Source organism: Lycorma delicatula, chromosome 2, assembly GCF_047948215.1.
Source record: "Lycorma delicatula isolate Av1 chromosome 2, ASM4794821v1, whole genome shotgun sequence".
Classification (NCBI taxonomy): domain Eukaryota; kingdom Metazoa; phylum Arthropoda; class Insecta; order Hemiptera; family Fulgoridae; genus Lycorma; species Lycorma delicatula.
In genome coordinates this window covers 3,462,944-3,489,834 of record NC_134456.1, presented here as the reverse complement: position 1 = coordinate 3,489,834, position 26,891 = coordinate 3,462,944, and the positions used below count along the sequence as shown (strand labels likewise).

General features: G+C 32.3%; 1 protein-coding gene across 1 annotated transcript in view; it reads right to left on the bottom strand.

Moving 5' to 3' along the window:
• Positions 1 to 13,177, bottom strand: part of LOC142320427 (dynein axonemal heavy chain 10-like) — a 50,225-nt gene extending 37,048 nt beyond the window's left edge. Inside the window, exons 1-2 of the mRNA XM_075358174.1 lie at positions 13,046 to 13,177; positions 9,240 to 9,427 (exon numbers count right to left, since the gene is read on the bottom strand). The gene's annotated coding sequence lies outside the window, so the exon portion shown is untranslated. The remainder of the gene's footprint in view (positions 1 to 9,239; positions 9,428 to 13,045) is intronic.
• Between the last annotated feature and the right edge of the window lie 13,714 nt (positions 13,178 to 26,891).

Here is a 26,891-nt window from a genome sequence, read left to right as displayed (position 1 = left end):
GGGAGGGCATGTAAAAATCATTATTCGGAGAAAATCCGCGACATCAACCATCTACAGGAGAGGGTTGTTGCAGTGCGACAGTAGCATACATCACACTCGACATCCTGACGAGTACGTGGGAAGAGCCGGATTACCGTCTGGACATTTGCAGGGCAGCGAACGGTACATATATCGAAGTACACCAAGAAAAACTTCAAAATCTACCAGTTAAGGATAGACACTAATGTACAGTAAGTAAGTTATACTACCTTAAATATAATGCCGTTTAAATCATACTTGAAATCAAAACGGTTCTTATATAAACACTCTGTATGTATATTTATGTGCGAGTAAAATCATATTTCTATGGTATGCATAATTTTTCCATACGCAACAGACATCCACACGTGGATCTAACTTACGAAGGATATCTCTAAAGTAAAGTTTTATGCGATTCAACGGAACATTTTTCCGATAGGTTATGAATAGTAAATTCAATTCGATGCCGAGTTGTTAATTGTACTAAATCGCCTGTGGTTGTGTTTTTTTTAGTATTAATACAATTTTTAACTGATTTTAATTTTTTTTTTTTCATTTAATTAAATATTTTGTGACACTCATTTTCATGAATTTATCACGGTTATGTAATATCATGATTTCCCTTGATCTATCCAGGAAAATCTTGAGCGATTCTTTTACTTTCCCGTCTAAATAACGCTATAGTAGAGCTGTAGTTCTAGAAGGAAAAAGTATCGTAATCTGTCCAATTTGGGCATATGCGGTTTTCGCCGGATCTTGACGTTTTCGCATCTACGGAACCCAAAAAACCGGATGGAAATTTTCCGAATGTTAATGTTCGTATGTACGTACGAGTGTACGAGTTCGGTATTGGCCTCTAAATCGTCTTATACCACCGGATCAACCGGACCGATTTTGACCAAACACGGTCAGATTACTTCTATATACGGGGCATTGATGCGTTAAATTTTCAACTTAAAAACTCAATGGGGCGAGGCTGTAGGGCAAGGGCACACTCGGTATCTCGAGATTTCACCTAATTAAAGTCGTATTTTTCTTAAAAATAAAAAGATTTGCGAAATCGCACCTCCACCCCAAAAAATGCTCTAAACTACTGTTATACGAGTATATTGTGACGTCACAGGTGAGCGGTAAAATTAAATAAATGAATAATATTTAAAGTGTAAAAAAATAATTCGGACTGGACGGTGCGGTGCGTTAAGCCTCACAGCTGCAACAATCTGCCGACGGTGTAAGCGAAATTTGTTCTGTGCAACTTGTGAAATTACATTAGTTAATGCCGACTGTTGTCGCTAGTCCCGTCACACATGACGGTATGCGAATTAAATACGGTATGCGCGCGCGCTTTAGTTAGAATCATTGAATTAAGTAAACGAATAAATATACTTAAATAAAATAATAAATTTTATAAATTAAGTTGTATATGTAAGCCGTCTAATGAGAATTAGAAATAATGGCTAATTTAAGACTACAGAATAAGAAATTCACAGTCCACTTATTTTATTCTATTCCTATAAAAAATTATATTTTATTTATATATTTTTATAATTTTTTTTTTTAATAAAAACAAAACTAGTAAACGGTTGCATAACTTCCCCAGATTTCCTCTTGACTGATTTTTATTTCAAATACGCCATTGATATTCGCGAGTACAATCGCGAAATATTTTTAAATATCGAGTAATAAAATTTGAGTCAGATTTGAACCCCTTTGTCAAATGACGTTTTTACATAAAAATTATGCAGTATTAAAAGTATATCGAGGAAAAAATCAAATTTCTTAGTAAAACATTTTGTTTGCTAGTCGATCACCCCTTTATCAAATTATACTGTTTTAGATTATTTATAATTAAAAAATATATATATATTACAAAAAAAAAGCTGTAATGAGGATTACTTGAAATTACAACAAAAAAAACCATGAACCCCTGAAGAAGAAAATATGTTTCTTCAATTAAAAGTTTAGATACGCTTACATTCAAATAGTTTTAAAAATTACATTTTCTTGGTTAGCGAGTCTTGTCTGACAAAAGTTTTACCTTAATTCTTGCCAGTTTGGTAAAATTCAGCCAGATTGTAGATCTAAATAAAAGAGTAAATGCGATGTTTTCTTTTCTTTATGAAATCTGAAGTGAAAAATCGAAAGAAATTGGTTTGAGAACTGTATTTTTAGTAGTTTCTGAGAAATCACGGGTTAAAAGACAAACTATGTGTAAATCGCCCGCATTATATTATGCTTCCGTTACTGAACCGTTTCAAAAAAAAATTTAACATCGGTTGTTTATTTAAAAAACAATTAAATTATTTCATTCTACATAAACAATATTACTGTGTCGATAATTTTTAAATTATTAAAAAAAACCTCAATTTCCCGTATCCTGTTCACCGTGTAAACAAATACAAATAATTTTCATTAACGCCTTCTGAATTGTGAATTATTTTATATTTAGTCGCTTAATTTATTTATCTCTATATTATTTGATCTGTTTTTATATTTATGGACTTCGCATCTAATTTTATTTTGTAATCTATAGTGAAATTTGTCAAGCCGATCTGATTAAGGTTTTACCACGGTTTCCCTTGATCCATCCACACAAATGCCGGGACAGTTCCTTTTTTTATTAATGAAATATCGTATTTACGCGTTCCCGAGTATTATATACTCTTATATAATATATTATTCTACACTAATCGGAATAAAAAAATTATTTATTAATTTAATTAAACCCCAAAAGAAAAATTTATAGAGGTATCTTTTACTTTCACGTCTCGATTGAAAGTAGATGAATAACTTTAGGCGACAGAACAATCAGATAGTGTAATGCGGTGGTGTGTGTATCTTTTATTTTATCGATAGTCGGTTTGATTCACGGTAAGGGTGTGACATTTTTTATCATATGATCCTCATCATCTATATCGATTCGCTATAAATGTTGAATATCTCTCTAGAGAAACTGAATTTGAACCGCAGTTCTGCTATCTCAAACATTAGACGTAATAACAACTTCCTGATAGCCGTCCACGATGACTGAATCGGTCGCTGTTACCATCTATCTATACGATGTTTATCGTTCATTTATTATTTATTTTTTTAGATCGATGAATTAATTCACCGCAGAAGCTTACAAAGACACTTCTAAAGCGAGAACGTGAAAATGGAATTTTTAGCGTATGAAGAATACCGTGTCTGGCCGAGATTAGAACCCGGTACTCTGAATGAACGGCCGAGACGCTACCGCTCGGCTACGGAAATCGAGTAATTAATTTTATTTTTCGCTTTTAAGTCGGTTCAGCTATTAATTACGTTTTGATTGTTTTGTAATACGTTTACCATAACTAGGCGACAATTCAACCGACGACTTTCAATGTAACAGGGGGAGCAGTTCTTTTTCCGTTGTTACAATCTTCATTCGTTTTATTTATTTAATTTTAAATATTTAGCGATATTTGATATCAAATTTCTATGCGCGCGCGTGCGATTGTTTTAACGTGTACTTTTATATTAATAATAAAGTCACCTGATTTGAGGTTTGTCAGAAATGGAACATTAAATAAACGGTAACTATCAGTTTTATTTTATTTATCGTAAATACAGGGTGATTTAGGAGGAAAGGGAAATAATTTGGGAACCGATTCTAGATTTTGAAATAAAGGAAAAAGTTCACGTACAAACATATGTCCGAAAACGCTTCTTTGTAAATTTACGGCTAACATAGATTTCGCTCGGATTTCAGTTCCCCGGTGAAATAAGTCATACTGAAATTTTTAAGGCGTTATATAAGGGGTAAAACTGATGGTTTCTTGTTTTTTGACCTGAAAAATAGAAAAAAAAACCCCAGAACCATCATCCCTTATTTTCACGATATCCAGCGTAGAACAGAAACGTTCAGTAACGAAAAACACGTTTTTTTAGGTTTGAAGTAGAATAACTTTGTTAAACAAACTTGTAGAGTTTAATTCTGAGAATCGTTGTAATATACTGTATGGAGAAAAAACTTTAAGGATTTGTAAAAGTAAAAACAACCGTTTTCTTTTTTTATTTAGTAAAATATGTTTAACCTTTGAAAAATAAAAATAATAGTTTTAATTTACTTTTTAAAAAAAAAATACTCGCTGTGGTTTATATATATTTTTTTAAATTTAAAATAAATGTTGGAAAATTCCACCGTTGACATCAATGCACTACTTTTCAACTCGTTTCCTTGACGGACGTTCCTTGATGAGGACAGAATGCAAGCGATCAGTTCGTTCGTCACGTGCATCTACTTTTTGCTTCTACACCTCTCATTTCATCCGTGCCCGTAAACAATAATCTAAGGGGTTTAAGGTTCAGCGATCTACTCGGACAATTTACCAGCCCTCTACATTCAGTCCATATACCGGTAAATTTTTCATCTAAAAACCGTCTTACTTTATTCGGCAAACGTGTCGGTACTCCATCAATTCTATAATACATTTCGATTTGTTTCTACGATGACAAATTTTCAAGCAAAAATTAAAAAATTTCTCCCCGTAACACGTCCTAGTAAGAAAGGGCCTAATTTGTTGTCGATCGTGCCGCATCAAACGTTCGCCGAAAATTACGGCTGGAAATTTGATCAAACTGGAGCGTGTGGTTTTCTTCACACTACCGATGTGAATTTCACGTGTTGTTTACGCTGTTACGGATACAAGTAGCTTCGTCCGAAGATAGTACGAACGAGATTTAAAAGTAATTATGTTAATCCGCTGAAAAAACTCTTCCGGCACGGTCACCAAGCTTGAGGTGTTTTATTTTCTGGCCGTGACAAGGATTCAGTCCTTGAGCGTGTAATGTCCTCCGTACTGTACTTTGTAGAATGTCGAGTAGCGTAGAAATTCTTCCCGTGCTCGTTTTGGAACTAAACTGTACTTTTTGAAAAACTGAATTTTTTTCTTTTCATCGGCTTGTAACGGTTGGCGTTCAGATGAAACACGAGTGCTGCGAAGTGTACTATTCTCACGAAGATTATTAAATTCTACAAATCAGTTTGTTGTTTGCGATCTAAATTTATTACGCTAAAAAGTTGTTTTTAATTTTCATAAATTCATTCGCTGTTTTCTGTTAAATTTTGTTCCGTTTTGTTTTTAATAATAAAAGTTGATATTTTTTTTTGTTTTTCGTAACTTCATTTCATCAATTTTCTCAAAATTAAGTTCTCTACACGTTTTCTTAATAAAATTTACGCATTTTTCAGTCGTTTAACAAAGTTATTGTACTTCAAACCTAAAAAAAAACCTGTTTTTCGTCACTGAATTTTTCTGTTTTACGGCGGTTATCGTAAAATCTATGGGAGATACAATATTGGGACCTGCTTTATTCGATTTTTCATAAGAACCCGTCAAGTTTACTCCTTTCATGACCCCCTTAAAAATTAAGACGTTTCGGTTAGTCTGTTTTGCTTAGGTTTTACACGATAAGGTTTCCGATTTAAGTCGTGAAGAATCTTACAAGATGTGTATTTTACACGATCTTGGTGCGATAATTTACCCTATAGATTTTTTCGGACCGGCAGATATTGTTTTTTGAATACGGGTTAGTCCTGACGAAAGGTGGCCTATTTCGTTTTGAGTTTGAAACGGACTCCGTTGTGCGCCGTTTTTTAACCTAATCGTGTACTTCTACTATTTATCGGGATACTGACGTTTCTCTTGAAAGGATCCAATCCAAAGCGTCCTCGATAGCAGCCCTTTCCTCGATGGAATACTGTATTTTAGAATAAACATAATCGTAAAGAACGAAACTATATCGCACTGTAGCTGGAACAGTTTACAACCGACAAAAATAGACGATTAGTAATAGCAGTGTTAAACGTGACGCTAAAATAACTGCAGTTCGAGCTGATTAGGTTTGATTTTAAGTCGCTCGCCCGGTATTACAATATTGAAAAAGCTGCTTCAGAAGACCTTGTATTTTTCTCAAAAGTCTGTATAAGTGTATATTTATTTATACATCTATTCAAATATTAATCCTTTAGGCCTTTTTTTTAAAAAACTTGCTTAAATCAAAATATGAATTTATATAGCAATATGTGAATTTTTGTTTTGTACCGGTAAATGATTCGTGTGATTTAGTAAATTAAAAATTCTGATGTATCCCCACATCTACATTTACGAACGGTAACATTTGTTAAGAAGTAAACGTATTTAATATTTAATAAAAATTAAAAATTGTAATTATGTAGTAACGTATTTCTTCATTTGCGCGCGCGGGTGTGCGTGCGTGCGAACTCTTGCATTACTGATAAAGACATATACACATATAGTTTTATCAAGCTGTAACATTAGATTTTATTAAATAATAGAAAGCTTCATCAACAACCTCTTGTAAATAAATTTGTACTTTCAAAACTAGATTGAACTAACATACAATCTAGTTTTGAAGGTACAAATTTATTTACTGTAATACATAATTTGTGCTAGATTTAAAAAAATTCAGATTATAATAAAAGCGAAGTGTTTAAAAAAAATTAAATATAAATAAAATAAATGTAATAAGTAAATTTTTTATAATAATAAATGCTTTAATAGAAAAACAATACTTCGATAGGCAATGATAAAAAATAAAACAATAATTTAATAAAATTGTATCGTTCATACGCTGTGAGAGGTAATTATTTTTTGTTTAATTTTTTTGGGATGACGCATAAGTAAAACCAACTGTCAGTCTGACTAATGCGTAGACAGGAGCGGGGAGAGGGGTGGTCAAACAATGCAGGTGGCTAACATCACTCTGATTGGCTACCCTCGGACAGTACTGGTCACGCGATGGTACAACAATTCAAATACAACCGTAAATGTGCGTACGTGTGTGTGTATTTCTGTCGAATAACAAAGTTAATATCCCTATTATATTTCTTATATAGACGTTCGATATAATTAAATTAAATCAAGATTTGTCGATTATTTTATATCTCTATTATTACATTTTATTTAAAATAATAATTAATCTCCCTTATTTTTAATAATTTTTTTAAAAATATTACGATTAAATTTATCAGTTTTGTAAAGTAATTTACAAAAAAAAAAAATTTTAATATTACATAATAACAGATAAAATTTTTCCAGTTTTATTTACAATTCGACCTAGTTATCTTTATTAATGCAATTCCTAACACGTATTAATACCTAATACATTTTTCTATTTATTTATTTGTACGGGCAATAGACCGACATTCAGTTCGTCACTTACTTTTATTTCAAATTTTAATAAAGCGTATAAAAAAGCCAATTCTGACCGAAATTTGAACACAGAACTTTCTGTCTACCTGCAATTCTGGTATCTTTTGCCAATGTTTTCATTACTATTATTTTTGTTTTTACTTTCTATTCTCTTAAATACAAGTTTAAAATTGTAATTTATCACCGATAAATTTCAAACATTTTAAAATACGAAATTTAATATTCCAGAAACGACTAAAAGTGAAATACAAAATACCGTAAGAATTTGGTACGAAATTATATACTTATTTAGAGAATACGATTATCAAAATAAGAGTCGCTCTTCGAAAGTAATAAAACATCACAATCACTATCATCACCCCGTCTCTTAAACCTCACTCTGTCCCAGACAGCGCGAAAATTCTCTAACATTCTCTCTCTCATTCTCTCTGTGGGTGCGTGTGCGCGCGTAAATTTTGAGGGATATAAAGATCATTTAATTTCTTACCGAAGATGCACTATAGTGGATAATAATTTCGTTATCGGATCTAACTTCTCAAGGGCGCTTTCAATTTCCAACCTCCACGATATTTATTTTATTTATTAGTTATGTTAAATATTATAAGGAATAAATATAGCCAAATCAAATTTAATTCGAATCTCTGACATATTTTTTTATGTACGTGTATCGATTCTATGAAATTATTTCATAAGTACAAAAATTATACTTCTCACTGTAAATGGAGAGTAATCCCGTCTAAATTTTTTTAACGTTCAAGTTGATCGTCGCATCGAATTTACAAACTTTAAATAGACTTTTAGTGAAGAAATTATTTTATCATAAATGATGTTTTTAAAAAGATAATTTTATAAAATGTAAACTATACTTTATATTTTAATTTGTGTAATTAAATATATATGTATACACACATAAGATGATTTAGGAGGAAAGAGAAATAATTTGGGAACCGATTTTAGAGCTTGAAATTAAGAAGAAGGGTTCGTACAAACATACCTCCGAAAACAGTTTGTAATCGAGTTACGACTAGCAAATTCTTTAAGAAGAATTAGGAAGAAGCCGTTTCCCGTTAGATACTTTACTTAGCTAACATATGTTGTCGCGTAACAAGGTGCTAACCTACTGAAACGGAAATGATGTTCAGTCGTACAAATGACACCTTCACTTCTTTCTCCTCAACAAAGGCTGTATACACAGAGCATCATTACTATCAGAGAAAGCAATTCTTATTAGTACCTCCTATACCAGAGACCGTTTATATTTATCACAATCACAAGAAAGAATGCGACAAATTAATGGATTCTTTTTTCAGGAAACGATATGTTATACACAGACCCCAGTCCTTGTGGAATGTAGTAATTAAGTCTATATCAGATAGTTATTCCACCGATATAATTATTTCTTTCTTAAAAGCACTTTTACAAAATTAATAACAAAAGTTATCGTAATCATTTTTTTTCATAAAATGATCAACAGTTTAGTAAAAAAAAAATCGAACTAGTGAGTTACAAATTAAACATTTTAATTGCACAGTTATTTGTTAGTAAAATGCGTATTATTTTTACGAGTAAATCCAGTATAAACTTTTCTTTATACTTTTGTTAATGATTTTTTCTTTATAAATTAAAAAATTATAGTTTTTATGAATGAAAAAAGTCAAGGAAAAGGGGAAAAAGAGGTTTGACATTTGCCCCAATAGTAGTAAACTAAAAAAAATGTACTGCTGCCTATCTACTTTTGAAGTATTGTGTCGGGTTACACATCGATATTATTTTTCTAGGTTAAAAAAGCAATATTATTTTATAAACTGCAAATATTACTAGGCAATTGAAATCGGTAAAACTAGAAATTAATCTAAATTTTATTAACAAAATAAAATTTATAAAGAAGCGTGTAACTTTTGCTTATTTTTGGGATACTATGTAGCCGGTCTTATAAATAGAAAATGCAGTACGTGATAAGAAAACAAAAATATAACACTTATTTTAAGCTATATTAAAATAATATTAATATAAAAAACTTACCTCCATCAATAATGAGGGTCATTAAACCCCCAAAACAAAACAAAATAAACAACGTATAAGAAATAGTTAAACAAGAATGACCGCCATTGTAAACACAGCGCCATCTGTAATGTCGCTAGATTCCATAAGTTTTCGTTCTCTGCCACGCACGTTATTTCTCTGTTGATTCAAACAACGTCCGAACAAACCTGCAAAATAAATTATGAAAATTAGCGCGCCAACTAAAATGTATTGCCTACACTGTACTGTTTCTCCTCTCATAATAACAACCGACAGTATAACATTAATGTTTTACAGATTTGAAAACTTTTAATTTTACAAAATAATAATTGAAACCAAATTTTCGCTTAAACCTATGTATACAAAGTTAACAAAGGAACGTAACCAACGTTGAACTGTAATGTTAAGGTTTTCAGTTATTTCGTTTTACCTAATATTCAATTTACGGATATAATTTACAATCACGCATATTTTATGTCCAAGAGCATATAAAAACAAGTTTATAAAAAAATAAAAACAAGTTTATAAAAAAAACGTAATAGCGTAATTAAAAATAAAAATGTTACGTCACCACTTTAGTGTCACAAAGTAGCATGCTTGCCTGCTACACCAATGGTGTCGGGTTCGATTCCCTATCAGGATCTGAACACAATTTTACAATAACTTAAGACCATATCGTCTTTAGTAACTACTCACAGAGAGAAAAAAAACAGGATCATTTGTTTTAATATAGATAAGAAATATTAATGAGTACATAAGGGGGTTATGACATAAAAGGATTATTTCTAAATTTATCTCAGCAAGCCGACTACCGTATTTCACAGTAGAGCCCAGGCCGTCTATAATACAAAAAAGCGCGCGAACGCAAACGCGCAGACACACATTTAGTATGGATTTATCTCAAAAATTATACTTAGATATTACAAAGTAACTTATAATTTTTCGCGTCTCACTGCATTTTTGTAATCGATTTGTCACCTCGGTAACGCAATAGAGAAACTGACCGTACTGAAAGTCAAACGGGTAATTAATACTTCAGCACCTATCAACTAATCACCTCGCCAGTCGCCGAGGTGGAGTAGTAATGTCTTCCCTCTTATCCAAAAGATTCCGGGTTCATATCCCTGTCAGGCTTCAATTCGTAATGTATATCCGAGTATCAATATTAAAAAAAAGCTTAAGTTCAAGATCCTGGGTTCGACTCTCACAACATAATCGCAATTGTAATATTTATAAAATAATTCGCCTAGAATTAATTTAGTCTCCATACAGTTAAATTTATTTATTTAGAGCTAATTAAAAAAACAAAAAGGATATTGAGAGCTAAGGTTCGATATTATTGACTTACATCCGTGCTGCTTATACGTGTATTTAAAATACAAAATAAGTAAATAAAAATGATAAAAAAAATAAAAATAAAAATGCCGGGTGGTGTGAGAAAAAAAATGAACCGAAAGGCTCTATTTTAGTCGGTATTATAAATTAGTTGTTATACTGTTAAAATTGCTTTACGTAAATACGTGTACGGCATTAACCTTCAACACAGCTGTTATGAAGGGTGGGGGTACCTCTCGCAGCAACGAAATTAAACTAATATTTATAACTAGTTCTTTTTTTTATTAATTTATTTTACTCGTATTGACAGCATACAGAGTATCTACAATTTTTTCATTTCCACAGCGCCAACCGTTATGTATTGCATCACAGGATGAGATGAGATGGCAATTTTGTAGCGTGTGAAAATGCTATGCCTCATCGGGATTCGAACCCGGGACCTCCGGATAAAAGGCCCCGCAATTAGTCGAAAAATGTTTGAGATATGGAGGTCCGAATAATCGACGTTTTAATAAACATTAATCTCAGATTATATTTAATTTGAATCACAATTTTGTAACAAGAAAATCTCTCTGATAATTCGAGTACTTAAAACAAGCAATAATTTATGTAAATTTTACGGATAAATAAAATATGTAAGTCCGGTTAACGGATGTATAAGATCAGTGATTATTTGACTAACTAAAATAATAGTAATTAATAATAATAATTAAATAATAATAATAATTTTACTAACAAAATTAAAATAAACAAAAAAGTTATCTAGTATGATTTTTAAGTTTTTAACACTAATACATAAACGATAAATACCAATATTGTCAAATAGAGAATTTAACACGATTTTAAGTTTTTTTTTTTTTTTTTTAAATAATAGTAAAATAATAAATAATATGATTCGTTATTAAATTTAAAAAAAATTAATAATAAAAATTTTATTAAAAATATTTTTTTTTATTCATCTTGCTTACTAGTTTAGGTTGGAAGATTTATTCTACGTAAATGGGACGCAACGCAGCAAATTATATGATGCCGAAAATGGCTGCCAAAGGGCCAGGTGGGGAGGAAAAGTCAGGCTAATTGGCAACCTAGCACCTGTTGTAATCACAATGTTAGAGCTGCGTTTTTATATACCACTCCGTATTAAGAATAGTATTAGAAGAGAAGAGAAGTAAGAGAGAGAGAGAGAGAGAGACCCTCTGTCTCGCTTCCTCTCCATCACTGATCCCCCTACCAACCCCTCTCTCAATTTCTCTCCATCACCCTCACTCTCTCTCCCACTACCCGCTCTGTCTCTCACTCGACCCCTCTCTCTCCCAGTCACTCTCTCACTCTCCTCCTCCGTCAATCTCTCTCGCTGTATGCGGTGGGCTACTTAAACATGTTTGTATTTTTTCAATTTTCTCACTCAAAGTGCATTTTTACAAAAACTTTGTAATAAAAAAATTGACCGTTAAGGGTTTCGACGCTTTTTAAATTTATTAATGCCTTTCCGTTCGTGAAAAAGCTTTAAAAAATTTCTCGTTGGAATTATAACAAAAAAACGGTAACTGTAAATGAAAAATTTACGTAAAATTTAACCTCTGATCCAACGATTTTTCCCGACGAGAAGAAAAGTTACAACGTCGTTTGTAGTAATAAAAAATTACGCGTATAGAATTTTATTTCGAAAATACGAGTACATCGTTAAATTATGTTACTTCATAAATTGTTAGCTTAAAAAATATAAAGTAAACACGGGAAATGTTAAATATAAAAATTTGTAATGACTGTTTGTTGTATATATGTCGTACACTTTTTACGAATAATTTCTGCTTTAAATACTATGTACGCATAATTATTAAGATATATGACAATTACTCGGTGTCGAACTCAGAACCTCACATAAATTATAAATATCGGTCGCCTTCTACAAACTCGCTACCGATGTTTTTTTTCTTTTCTTACGATTAATTATTGTTAAATATATATGTTAAATAAAAAATACGCCGATAGATTTCTAAAAATATTTTTACGAATTTATTAAAATGATTATTTGTAGCTTTCTTTCCTATCAAAAATGATGCGAATTATTTTCTCGCTTAGCACGATTCATTCTCGTTACCAGACTTAAAACTTAATATATCTAATATATCACTCACGAAATACCCTTTGCTTATATCAGTTTAGTTAAATATATACACCGTTAATGGCCAAATAACCTAAAATACAACCATATAACTTGTTTCTCTTTATTTATTTTTTTCGATAGTGTTTACCCGCCATTTAGTAATTGGATAAATTATTAATTGATAAATACAACAAATTTATTGATTTATTATTATTCAACTTAGTTTGTAAAAATCAATCGGCATTAACTGGAATCTAACATTTTTAATCTAATAAATAATTTGAATAATACATACACAGAATAAAACAACACCCAATTATTGTTTAAAAATTGTAATAATATTAACAAAATAAATAAAACTCACCTTAAATCAGTAATAAGGAATATCTCAATAAAAAGATGAAATTTGGATAACGTTACATGTGGATTACGTTAGACTAAACAACACTGTTATGTGAAGGCACTACGTATTCAGTCGCCTATCTACCGATAATTCCCGCCAATAACTAACTACAAGACAAAACATCTCTGTGAATTTCGTTAGTTTACACTCATGATGCGCTTCTCCATCATCCCCCCCCCCCCCGCCACGCCAACGGAATCAACCGTCATCGATAGACACAACCACTTACTTGTTTTAAACAACATTGTAATGAAAAATTATTACATCTAAAATTCGGTTCGCAAACTGTTTCTTTCACCGTAAATTTTTTCTTAACATGAGACCATCGGTTACACGTCCTCTAATATTAAATTGTTTTTAAAATTTACTATCGATCTCGCCCGACTTATAATTAGATAAAATATTAAAGAGAATAAATTTTCACTTAAAACTATAAATGGACATATACTACAACACAGCCAACCGTACACAAAGGGGTTATAACGAGATTTTTACTTATTATTTAATTGCATATGACTGAAGACAATGACTGAAGACAAAAACAACAAATAATCATTTTATATACGTAATCAAGTTCAATTATAGTATAATACAATTTTGTTATTAAGTGTTATTATATTTTTTAAATATCAAATCAGGAATTAAAAAAAAAACAGTATTAATCTTTTTTAGATGTAACATGACTTCCGTGCTATTAGAGAGGTAGCTACTTTACCTGCTAGACTAAAAGTTCCAGATTCGATACCCGGTTACATCTAGAAAATAGGACCTCAGAAATGGTCGGCCTGAGACTGTACAAGACTACACTTCATTTACACTCGTAAATGAAGTGAACATCCTCTGAAGTATTATCTAAACGGTAATTACCGGAGGCTAAACAGAAAAAGGTTAACCCGATTAAAAAAAACTGTAGGTACTGGGTTCGGCTCTTTGAATTAACGTTTTTTTTTTTTTTTTTTTTAATATTTCATTCTTAATTTGCACATAAAAATAATTCTTAACCCGACAAGAAATTCAAAAACAAACAAATCAAAAACCATCAGACGGTGAATGCGAACACAAAGCTGAAAGTTGCTTTAAGTTGTTTTATTTTATATTTTTGACTTTATTTCCTGCCACTGGGTAAAGGGATATATAAAAGCGATAAGACTCTGTTAACGTTGAACGTACGTGATTGGAGTGAAAAACGGTTACATAACTGTGTACAGCAACAAAACGCTGATGAGACAGGGCGGCAACGAACTTTTATCTTCATCACGCATTATAAAAACAAATATTCATAATCTATTTTATCTTAAATAATTTATTAATATCAATTGACAACATTAATATCCAGTTATTTTTTCTCTTTAATTATGAAATAAGGATGGCAGTTAACGGTTTAGAAAGAAACATAGTTATTACTTTTTTTTTTAACCTCCGGGATCACCGTTAGGTATTACTTTCAGAGGATAGGATGAATGATTTGTAGCGTGTGTGAAAATGGCATGCCTGACCGGGATTCGAACCCGGGATCTCCGGATGAAAGGCCGAGACGCTACCATTCGCGTCACGGAGGCCGATTATACTTAGTATACTTGATTACTTTTTTTATAATCGTCATTTATTTTTCTCGGAAAACCACAAAAAAATTCATTTAAAATAATGTAATTCTAAAATAAAATAAAAGTTTAAAGCAATTTTTTTTTTTTTTAATTATTGATTACAATTAAAAAATACGTTTATAATAAATTATATTGAAAGTAGTTTAAAAGTGTTATAATATAAAAAAAACCTTTCGGCAAACCGGAAGGCGAATGTAGATTTCACCGGTGCTAAATAGGGGATAAAAAAGATTTCCACCTTAATGTTAAGAAAAACTTCATATTTACTACTCGATACAAAAATAATTTGCACGTGAAAAAAAGTTTCACATGTTTAGCGTACGACAATTTTAGCCCATCTTACAATTCCGGCAATATTTTGGTCGTCCCTTGCCGTAAGTAAGGGTTGGTCATATCAAAAATTGTTTCGGACAAAAGTTTTAGGTAATGTTTAGAGGAATAACGATCACTTTAAACCGATTCGATAATTGTGCCTATTAAGGGAGGTATGATTTTTTTTTTGTCTTCAAAACCCCATTTTTTCCACCCCATGGGCCAATAGTTGGCGATATCAAAAAACTTTACTTACATATATTTTAGGCCCTTATAGGAATTTGAACGGAAGTTCAATATTTAACTTAATAAGAAAGTTATAGCGATGTTTTGTTTTTTCGAAAAACCCACCCCATTTCCACTTCCATAGTCTGATTTTTCCCATTAACGAACTCGATCGAGATTTTGGGTAGTTATATTTTATGTATCAATTTGAAAGTGACTGGCGCAAAATTACGGCAGTTATCGCGTCCATAATATAAAATAAGTGAAATATATATATATATATATACTTATGATATATCGTTGAAAAGCTCTCAGTGAGGGCTTATTATTTATTGGATTTTGGGCCCGTTTTGTTCAGTCGATTGCAATCAAAAGGGGAGGTGAACAACTAGATATTACAACAGTCCTAAATCCAAAATTTCAACAATCTAAGGCTAATCGTTTTTGAGTTATGCGAGATACATACGTACAAACGTCACGCCAAAACTAGTAAAAATGGATTCAGGGATGGTCAAAACGGATATTTCCATTGAAATCTGAAAACCGAAATTTTTCGCGATCATAATCTACTTTCTTTAATTCGTACAAGGAATTAAAAACTATTAACTCGAAAATTAAAACTAATGAATGCAGTAATCTGTATTATTAATATAAGGAAGTAATAATAAATAAAAAACTAACATTAGTAAAATAAAAAGATGGCTCTGAACAAAATTTACTTCCTGTGGTAACGTTGTACGAAGTGATGATTGTGCACGTGAATGGGACAAGATAGCAAAATTTCTGGACTGTTCCGACTCTCATATCACCGGTAATATAAAAAATATTACCGGTGATATGTAACGGGGTAATGATATGATTACACAATTTCTGAATTTATCAACTTAGCTGATTATTACGTATACAGTAAGCACATCTACAATACAATGCGCGCGCACCCCCCACACACCGAAAGAGAGAGAGAGAGATGTATTTTTTATTAATACTAACATAAAGTAATGTGTGAAGTTTAATCTGTGTTTGTTTAGACATTTATTTACTTCGTTCTTATATATTTACTAGCTGCAGGGCTAACGATTTAATTTCCGGATAAACAAGATCCGGTCGATCAAGAGCGTATCCGATGCGTTAAACAGTTAGCGCTCGATTTGCTGATACATACGCCGTTTGAATCGTGAAAATCGGACGAGCGGGTACCGAGATATTACGGTGGTAATATCTCGGCAAAATTAATACTAAATATGTAATTTAACATTACATATTATAATTACGTTAATTTAAAATTTAACATACAATAAATGGAATACTCGAGCGAATACAAAGTTGGTAGTTACAGTGTTAAATAACTTTTTTTTTAACCAACATAGAATGGAGGACCGAGTCCTATTAAAATGTACAAAAAAAAATTTCGTGCAAAAATTGTTGCAAACTTCAGGCTTTATTTTTGTCTTAATGTATATATAGTTTAGGCTTCAGAATTTTTTTTTGTATGAAACGACAAAACCTAATGAGAAAATAATAAAAAAACATGAAATAATTGTTGACATTGATCACAAATACACACGCACGCGCACACACACACACACACACACACACACATACACACACACACCATGGCGGGTAGTAGCGCCTTTCTCTGCAATCCCGAAAAGTTTTGAATTCAAATTAAAATATATATATATGTGTGTGTGTGTGTATGCGCGCGCGCAATCGTTTTGACTATTGTGGAAAACGAGCGTTCATTAGTACATGTTACCGGAAGAGTCGCTAAAACTTGTAAGAGAAAATGGATATTCGGCAAATATTATTTATTGCAACGATCAAATATTTCAATAATTTCTAGATCGTATTTTAAATTTAATGACTTCATCTCCTCGCACCAAATAAGATACTCCGCTTGGAGGAAAGATTCAGAACATTTATTATCATAATACATCGCTAAGATTTTTAGTTCATCCCCTTTTCCAGCACTATGCCCTTTACTGAAAGGAATGCCCTTTACTGTCTACGTATGCGTTTGGATTGCGATAAGCAAGTGTTGCATTTCTGGCTTGCGGGAAATCCCCCAAGAAAGGGGTCAAACCATTTTTGGTAGGAGGGGGTCGGAGGGACCCCCTCCCACCAGTTATATATTATATCAACATAACCTTTTGTTTACTCTTGTTTAACCTCCGGGTCCACCGTTAGGTATTGCTTCAGAGGATGAGATGAATGATTTGTAGCGTGTGTAAAAATGCCATGCCTTTCTTTTTCCTGATTAGCCTCCGGTAATTACCGTTCAGATAATACGTCAAAGGATGATATGTAGTGTAAATGAAGTATATTCTTGTACAGTCTCAGTTCGACCATTCCTGAGGGCAGCAGCTCTTTCAGTAGTTGTTAGGGGCGTGAGTCACAATGACTTAAACGCCCATATCACCATCACTCAGTCCTCTGAGTACTGCGCAGCTGAAAGCAATGGAAAACTACAGCTGCTTTTTTTCCAAGAAAATGTGGCTCTCTGCATTTTCACATAGCAATAATGGAGGCGCCTTCCTTGGTAAAATATTCCGGAGGTAAAATAGTCCCCCGTTCGGATCTCCGGGTGGGGACTACTAAGGAAGGGGTCACCAGAAAATTAAAAAATAACATTCTACGAGTCGGAGCGTGGAATGTTAGAAGCTTAAAAAAGGTTGGTAGGCTAGAAAATTTAAAAAGGGAAATGGATAGGGTGAATGTGGATATAGTAGGAATTAGTGAGGTTCGGTGGGAAGAGGAAGGCGACTTTTGGTCAGGTGATTTTAGAGTAATTAACTCAGCGTCAAATAATGGGCAGGCAGGAGTAGGTTTCGTGATGAACAAGAAGATAGGGAGGAGAGTGGAGTATTTCAAAACGCATAGCGATAGAATCATTGTAATAAGGATAAAATCAAAACCTAAACCGACAACGATTGTTAACGTTTATATGCCTACAAGCGCCCATGATGATGATGAGGTAGAGTGTGTATACGAAGAGATTGATGAAGCAATTAAACACGTAAAAGGAGATGAAAATTTAATAATAGTTGGAGATTGGAATGCAAGCATTGGAAAAGGCAAGGAAGGAAATATAGTGGGTGAATACGGGCTGGGCAAAAGGAATGAAAGAGGGGACCGACTTATAGAGTTTTGCACGAAGTATAATTTAGTAATTGCCAACACCCAATTTAAAAAAAATAATAGAAGAATATACACTTGGAAAAAGCCAGGCGATACTGCAAGGTATCAGATAGATTATATCATGGTTAAGCAAAGATTTAGAAATCAACTCGTTGACTGCAAAACTTACCCTGGAGCAGACATTGATAGCGACCATAATTTGGTGATAATGAAATGTAGATTGAGGTTTAAAAACCTGAAGAAAAGTTGTCAGATGAATCGGTGGAATTTAGAGAAGCTTGAGGAAGAGGAGGTAAAGAAGATTTTTGAGGAGGACATCGCAAGAGGTCTGAGAAAAAAAGATAAGGTAGAAAATGTAGAAGAAGAATGGGAAAATGTTAAAAAGGAAATTCTTAAATCAGCAGAAGCAAACTTAGGCGGAATAAAGAGAACTGGTAGAAAACGATATATTGCAGCTGATGGATGAACGTAGAAAATATAAGAATGCTAATGATGAAGAAAGTAAAAGGAACTATCGGCAATTAAGAAATGCTATAAATAGGAAGTGCAAACTGGCGAAAGAAGAGTGTTCAGAAGTGGAAAGAGAAATGAACATTGGTAAAATAGACGGAGCATACAGGAAAGTAAAGGAAAATTTTGGGATACATAAATTAAAATCTAATAATGTGTTAAACAAAGATGGTACACCAATATATAATACGAAAGGTAAAGTCGATAGATGGGTGGAATATATTGAAGAGTTATACGGAAGAAATGAATTAGAAAATGGTGTTATAGAGGAAGAAGAGCAGGTTGAGGAGGATGAAATGGGAGAAACAATACTGAGATCTGAATTTAAGAGAGCATTAAAAGATTTAAATGACAGAAAGGCTCCTGGAATAGACGGAATACCTGTAGAATTACTGCGCCGTACAGGTGAGGAAGCGATTGATAGATTATACAAACTGGTGTGTAATATTTATGAAAAAGGGGAAGTTCCGTCAGACTTCAAAAAAAGTGTTATAGTCATGATACCAAAGAAAACAGGGACAGATAAATGTGAAGAATACAGAACAATTAGTTTAACTAGTCGTGCATCAAAAATCTTAACTAGAATTCTATACAGAAGAACTGAGAGGAGAGTGGAAGAAGTGTTAGAAGACCAATTTGGTTTCAGGAAAAGTATAGGGACAATGAACAGATTAATAGTAGAAGGAAGATTAAAGAAAAACAAACCAATATACTTGGCGTTTATAGATTTAGAAAGGGCATTCGATAATATAGACTGGAATAAAATGTTCAGCATTTTAAAAAAAATTAGGGTTCAAATACAGAGATAGAAAAACAATTGCTAACATGTACAGGAACCAAACAGCAACAGTAATAATTGAAGAACATAAGAAAGAAGCCGTAATAAGAAAGGGAGTACGACAAGGATGTTCCCTATGCCCGTTACTTTTTAATCTTTACATGGAACTAGCAGTTAATGATGTTAAAGAACAATTTAGATTCGGAGTAACAGTAACAGAAAAGATAAAGATGCTATGATTTGCTGATGATATAGTAATTATAGCCAAGAGTAAAAAGGATTTAGAAGAAACAATGAATAGAATAGATGAAGTCCTGCGCAAGAACTATCGCATGAAAATAAACAAGAACAAAGCAAAAGTAATGAAATGTATTAGAAATAACAAAGATGGACCACTGAATGTGAAAATAGGAGGAGAAAAGATTATGGAGGTAGAAGAATTTTGTTATTTGGGAAGTAAAATTACTAAAGATGGACGAAGCAGGAGCGATATAAAATGCCGAATAGCACAAGCTAAACGAGCCTTCAGTCAGAAATATATTTTGTTTACATCAAAAATTAACTTAAATGTCAGGAAAAAAATTTTGAAAGTATATGTTTGGAGTGTCGCTTTATATGGAAGTGAAGCTTCGACAATCGGAGTATCTGACAAGAAAAGATTAGAAGCTTTTGAAACGTGGTGCTATAGGAGAATGTTAAAAATCAGATGGGTGGACAAAGTGACAAATGAAGATGTATTGCGGCAAACAGATGAAGAAAGAAGCATTTGGAAAAATATAGTTAAAAGAAGAGACAGACTTATAGGCCACATACTAAGGCATCCTGGAATAGTTGCTTTAATATTGGAAGGATAGGTAGAAGGAAAAAAAGTGTAGGCAGGCCACATTTGGAATATGTAAAACAAATTAAATAAAATATGTGAAACAAATTGTTAGGGATGTAGGATGTAAGGGGTATACTGAAATGAAACGACTAGCACTAGATAGGGAATCTTGGAGAGCTGCATCAAACCAGTCAAATGACTGAAGACAAAAAAAAATCATGGGACTGAAAAAATAGGTCTACTGAGAATTGCACTTCGGTGTATGCGGTGTGCAGTAGACCACTCTCTAGTGAAAGAAACTATAAAAAGGAAATGAAATGTAAAAAGAGGCCTTTTTAATGAAGTGTTAGTAGACCTGAGTATGGTGATGGTCTTCATTTGAATTGTAAATTTAAAAATTGATATCATGCTTCACTCAAATCAGTAATAGCTTTTTTAAATTACTGTAAATTTGCGTTACCGTAAATTTAAGGTATCTTTTTCTCAAACTATTCCAGATAAACTGGATGAAATTTGTCACACAGCTCTTCCTGATCTATATGTTAAGACTTTCATAAAAAAATCAGTAATAAATGTACCTTTTAAAAAAGTTTCATGTTAAATATATCAAACTCAAAGACCAATTAGCACTACGTTGTAGAAAAAAGGCTGCTGAATCAACATTTTGTTTATTCGAGAGTTCTACCTAGTAAATGTAAAATCATTAAATCGACATGCTAAATAAGTGAACTGTTAACTTCTTAAATATTTCATATTTAAAAAATATTAATAAGTAATATTAAATAATCATAAAACATATGATGTTTTAGCATTCTTCATGAGGCCTAGTTTTATGAGTAGAGGTGGTAAAAACATTTTTTGGCCAGTGTAACATTTTGTAAAGCCACTTTGGTGACCCGATAATAAATCCCATTTTTTGACATAGTATTTGTTGAAACGTGCAAATTCCTGAGTTCACAACTCACAAATTAGGTCGCCTCAGTTCTGCTTGAGTAATGTTGAGGGTCAGTTTTTGATTCTTCTGTAATGTAATTTCATTTTGTCATTTAGAACGTCATTTATTTCACATCTGGTTCGACATGAAATGACATTCGTCTTAGGTATCAAATATAAGTCCAACAACTTATTTCTTCATTGTTCCGTGAATAATGAAAAAATTTAAGTGGTTGTAATTTAAAAACGTTACACGATGGGTTCTATCATCAGGTTAGCGGATTTGAGGGTCGTCTGTACCCCTCACCTATACTTATGGATAAAGTATTATTTACTATTTTATACTATCTTGACCTTTAAAACCCAAATTGGGAAATTTTTCAAAATACTATCAAGTGTTGTTTATGCTAGGCCATGTTGTTCAAAAGAAAAGGCTTAATATTTCAGCACAAACATACATTTCGATAAAACTAATGTTTACAGAGATAAAAATAAACATGGCCGCCATTTTGTAATTTATGAAGGTATTTAGAATCCTAATTTTTTTTAAATTTTAACAAGACGTTTTCAAAATATTAATGTGATTTAATTAAATTGCAGACAGTGCTAGTCTGACACTCTCCTATTTATGGTGGATACGTAAATGGTATTTCTTAGACTCATCGACAGTGAGAATGAAGGCGAAATTGCAACTTTTCTGCCACTTTTCCTAAGTATATATTTTGTTTAATTTTGTAAGTAGAATCTGAAAAATTATAGCCACCCCCAAAACACGAAGTATTTAGTACGTATACATGATTCATTAGAAATTGCGGGTAGTAAAATAAGGCTTGGTTAAAACTCATCCAGACCTTTAGTATGTTAATTTCTATATTTATTATTTTATGCTTTCACCCCATAAGCATGCAGCTTATATGTGGGATATAAAAATGGTACAGCGAATAAAAATTGACATGCCTAACCGGAATTCAAACCTTGGACCTACAACGGCTGAAATAATACCAATCACAAAGAATAAACTGATAGTCAAAAAGAATATCTGAGAAATAATATCAAGAACCAAATGAAAAACCAACAATCAAATATAGAATCAATAAGGTCAGACCTTTCACAGAAACTAATATGGTCCGTATACGAAAAGAAGTCCTCAATATAGAAAAATTACACTACAACATAGTACCATGACCAGAAGTCGTATGACAGACTCCTAACTACATTAAGACAAGGGGAGGAGGTATGGTGACTGGAATTGTAATAAGATGGGCGTCTTCCCCTACAGGGATTGATGTAAGTCTGTTTCATCATTTCTAGTTATTATCTCACTGCCAGTGTCAATTTTCTAATCATTCAGTAAACAATTTCACCAACTGTCTCCAAATAATGCAGTGCTGCAGGTAACCTTATTCATATTGTCCTCTTATCCAGAAAAAAAATTAATTAAATGCTATAAATGAAGAAAAGAAATGATCAACCCACGAAGGTATTTCCTTACAAGGTCTGGATATTTTATCGTCTTAGCCAGGACTGTTTGTTATCTTCTCTTACAGGAATCCTAACAGTAAAAATGTTTTAACTTATTCCACTATTCCTTCGTTGCACAACTTAAACAGAATCAAAATGGATTAAGTTAAATTTACTCTTTTCCACATATCTTTTTCAAGATCAATCACATTTCTTCAGTCAATCAAAACCATTTTAGTATAGTTTAGAAAAAGTTAACATATAATATTCACTATTTCTACATGGGGTGTCTGATGTAGAGTTGACACTGCTAACAGAACTTTCGAGGGGATAGAGTACTGTGACTGGACACCATAGGTAGCAAGAAGTTTGAAACCATCCATCTATAATCCCTCAAAAATGAGCTTTCTAAACTTTGATAAATAATATTATTTAGCACCAACCATACAGTCGATCAAACAAATAGTTTTATTTATTTCCTTAAGCTTACAGAATGTCTTCTTACTACAGTTACAAATGAGAGAATTTGAATATGAAAAATTCCAATTCTGACCAAGATAAAATTTCAAGAATTTTTTTCCTATTCCAAAATTGATGTTTAACACTAGCCCTCTGATTTTGAAAAAAAGCAAAAGTTTACTTTTGATACCTTCCTTATGTCATTCCACTTTTGAAATTTTACTTAACAAAAGAATATTTAATTCTAATTTAATAAAGTTGTGTTTGTTTAGCTTAGGTTTTCCATCTCAACCCGCCGGGTTGGTCTAGTGGTGAACGCGTCTTCCCAAATCAGCTGATTTGGAATCCGAGAGTTCCAGCGTTCAAGTCCTAGTAAAGCCAGTTATTTTTACATGGATTTGAATACTAGATCGTGGATACCGGTGTTCTTTGGTGGTTGGGTTTCAATTAACCACACATCTCAGGACTGGTCGAACTGAGAATGTACAAGACTACACTTCATTTACACTCACACATATCATCCTCATTCATCCTCTGAAGTATTATCTAAACGGTAGTTACCGGAGGCTAAACAGGAAAAAGAAAGGTTTTCCATCTCAACCCACTGGGTTGGTGGTGAAAGTGTCTTTCCAAATCAGCTGATTTGGCAAGTCCACAGTTCCAGCATTCAAGTCCTAGTAAAGGCAGTTACTTTTATAGGGATTTGAATACTAGACAGTGGATAGCAGTGTTGGTGGTCCAAAGTTAGGGTCTAATGGGTACAACATTAGGTATTTCTTCAGAGGATGAGATAAATGATTTGTAGCGTGTGTGAAAATGCCATACCTGACCGGGATTCGAACCTCTGTACAAAAGGTCAAAACGCTACCGCTTTTGGTGGTTGGGTTTCAACTAACCACACATCTCAGCAATGGTCGAACTGAGACTGCATAAAATTACATTTCATTTACATCATACATCATTCTGCATACATACATCCTCATTCATCTTCTGAAGTAATACTTGAAAGGTAATTCCCAGATGCTAGACAAAATTTCAAAAATTATTTTCCTATTTTCCATAATTATGTACGACTGTGCGAGTAATAACTTTCAGGTTAATTGAATATTCCCCAGGGCCCAGTTATTAAGAACCTATTCTATTTATAATTTGTTAATGACCTATTTCACATAAATTTTATGGTAAGAGAAAGCTAATATTTATTGCAGATGTTAAGAATATTGATAGGTTGTAGACTGATCTGGAATGCTTTAAAAATCAAATATCTAATTTCTTCTTTATAATTTGCTTCCAGGTTATTAGCTTCATTAATATACCAGTGTTGACTGTGCTCTTATATACAACTACAATGCCAGTTTCAGTAATATCTTGGGTAAATTCTATTAAATACTAAGGGTTGATGGTAAATGGCAAATTGTAAAGGAATTTACATATATGTGTATAGAGTTTATAAGAAATATTTGTTTACATATATTAAAAATATTTTTTAGATTGATGTTTGACAAATCTTCTTTTCTCTAATTCATTCAAAATTAAACTATGGATTGGATTGCATTGCTACAGATAAACTTTTTGGCCCTCTTGATTTGATTATAATTTTACAAACTGCTAGTGTACTGGTAATGTGAGGTTCAAGTAGGTAAACATTCTTTCCCTTTATTTTCAGTAAATATCTGTATTTTGCATTAGATTTCTTTGTTTATAAGGTCTTCTAACCTTTTCAAATGAAGTGGTAACAACAAGGTGGTGATAGCTAAAGGGGAATGCTATTATATAACTAGGCAGACGTTTGCAGAAAATGTTACTCTTCCAAGGCCTTATTGTGCACCGTTTCAAAAATCTTTCTTATTCTAACACTTAAGTTCTTTAACTCCTTGCTGAGTAGTGTAAGAAGTACCTGTAATTTTAATTAAAATTTAACTTAAAAACAATGGATTTCCTACTTTACAACTGATGAGATGGAAGCACTGTATTCAATGGTGATTTAGTTTAAATGAAAGAGTAGTCAATATTAAATATTATGTTCATATATACATGGTTGGTGTAAATATTGTGTTCTGCAGGTAGGTGTGTGTGTGGGGGGAGTGCTGGAAGAGATAACTGAAGAAATCTGGGTGTGTGTAAGAAGATAGTTTTTATTCTTTTTTTCTCTAAATATAATGTGATACCCCTACCTACGATAAAGCTTTTGCGTTGTAGGTAAAATATTCTCATATACAACTACATTAATATAAAAAACAGTGGGTTAAACTTATCGACATATTAATATGATTAAATGTGTGTAATGTTAAATTAGAAAAACATTGTTTGAAATTTGGCATAACCTACAAATGTTACCCGACCTTAAAAATAAACTCGCACGTGATTTTTTCATCTCTTCCTGGACGAGTTGCAGTTTTTAAACTAAATATTTGGTGTTTGAGTACTTTTTGTAGTTAACAACAGAAACAAAATAACAAACGAACGATAAACTCTAATAACATGTAAACACTACCGGAACAATATATATATAATTGATGTTTGTCTGTCTGTATCTCTTATGCCTTCTTAAACCGTTCTACCGATTGCGATAAACGGTGTTGACCCGCAAGGTGGCGTTGGGGTCGAGATATTTAGAAAAATTGTGTTTATGGTCCGATTTGGCTCGTATTCAGAATCTTTATTAGTTATGTGAAAAGAAATACTTTGCGAAAAATGAAATAGAGAGAAAGGAAAAAGGGAAAGGTTAAATTTTCCATTTAATTTTTGGATTGGAGCGCTAGGTGTCGAGATATTAACTAAACAAATATACAAACAGACCTTCTATATATATAAAAGACAATGTTCGTATGTGTATCCGCTACAGACTAAAAATCTACCGGACCGATTTAAGGGCGGGTTTTTGCAAAACGGTCAGCGTTGTCCGGAGATGATTTAAAGCTATTGAAAGCTGTTTTGACATTCGGATTAATTTACATTCTGACTTTTATAAAGTGAAAGGTAAACATTTTGTGAATTTCCGTAATGTTCAGTATTAATTGTGATGATTTTGCAGCCATTTCTCTTTTTGTTAAAAAGTTATTTTCCACCGACTACTATATTTAGAGTGGTTTTAATTAAGTCTAGAGTGGTTTGAAAGGTTAAATTTTGTGAGGTTCGTAATGTTCAGTTTTTTAATGTTTTATCAAACTTTCAATTGCGTTCATTTAATTACATATATATATATATATATATACTCAAATCTAACAATAGCGAAGCATTGCCAGGTCTGCTAGTAATAAGTAATTATGGAATTTTCAGTTAAATCGCTTAAGTAGTTTTTGAGTTATTAGGGCATACACTAAACGACTATTGTCTTACGAAAAGAAATCATGTACTTAAATCTATATAGGGTTATTTAAAAGTTTTACTTTTACTTACTATTTTCACTTGCCTATTTTTACTTATTTATTTTTTTAATTTCATAAATTAAGTAATATTTTACTGACTGTACTGTCAAATACAAGTCTTTATACCTAATTTTCCTTTATAAATGTACTTTTTAAATTTATATAGTAAATATTTAAAACAAATAATTTTTTTGTC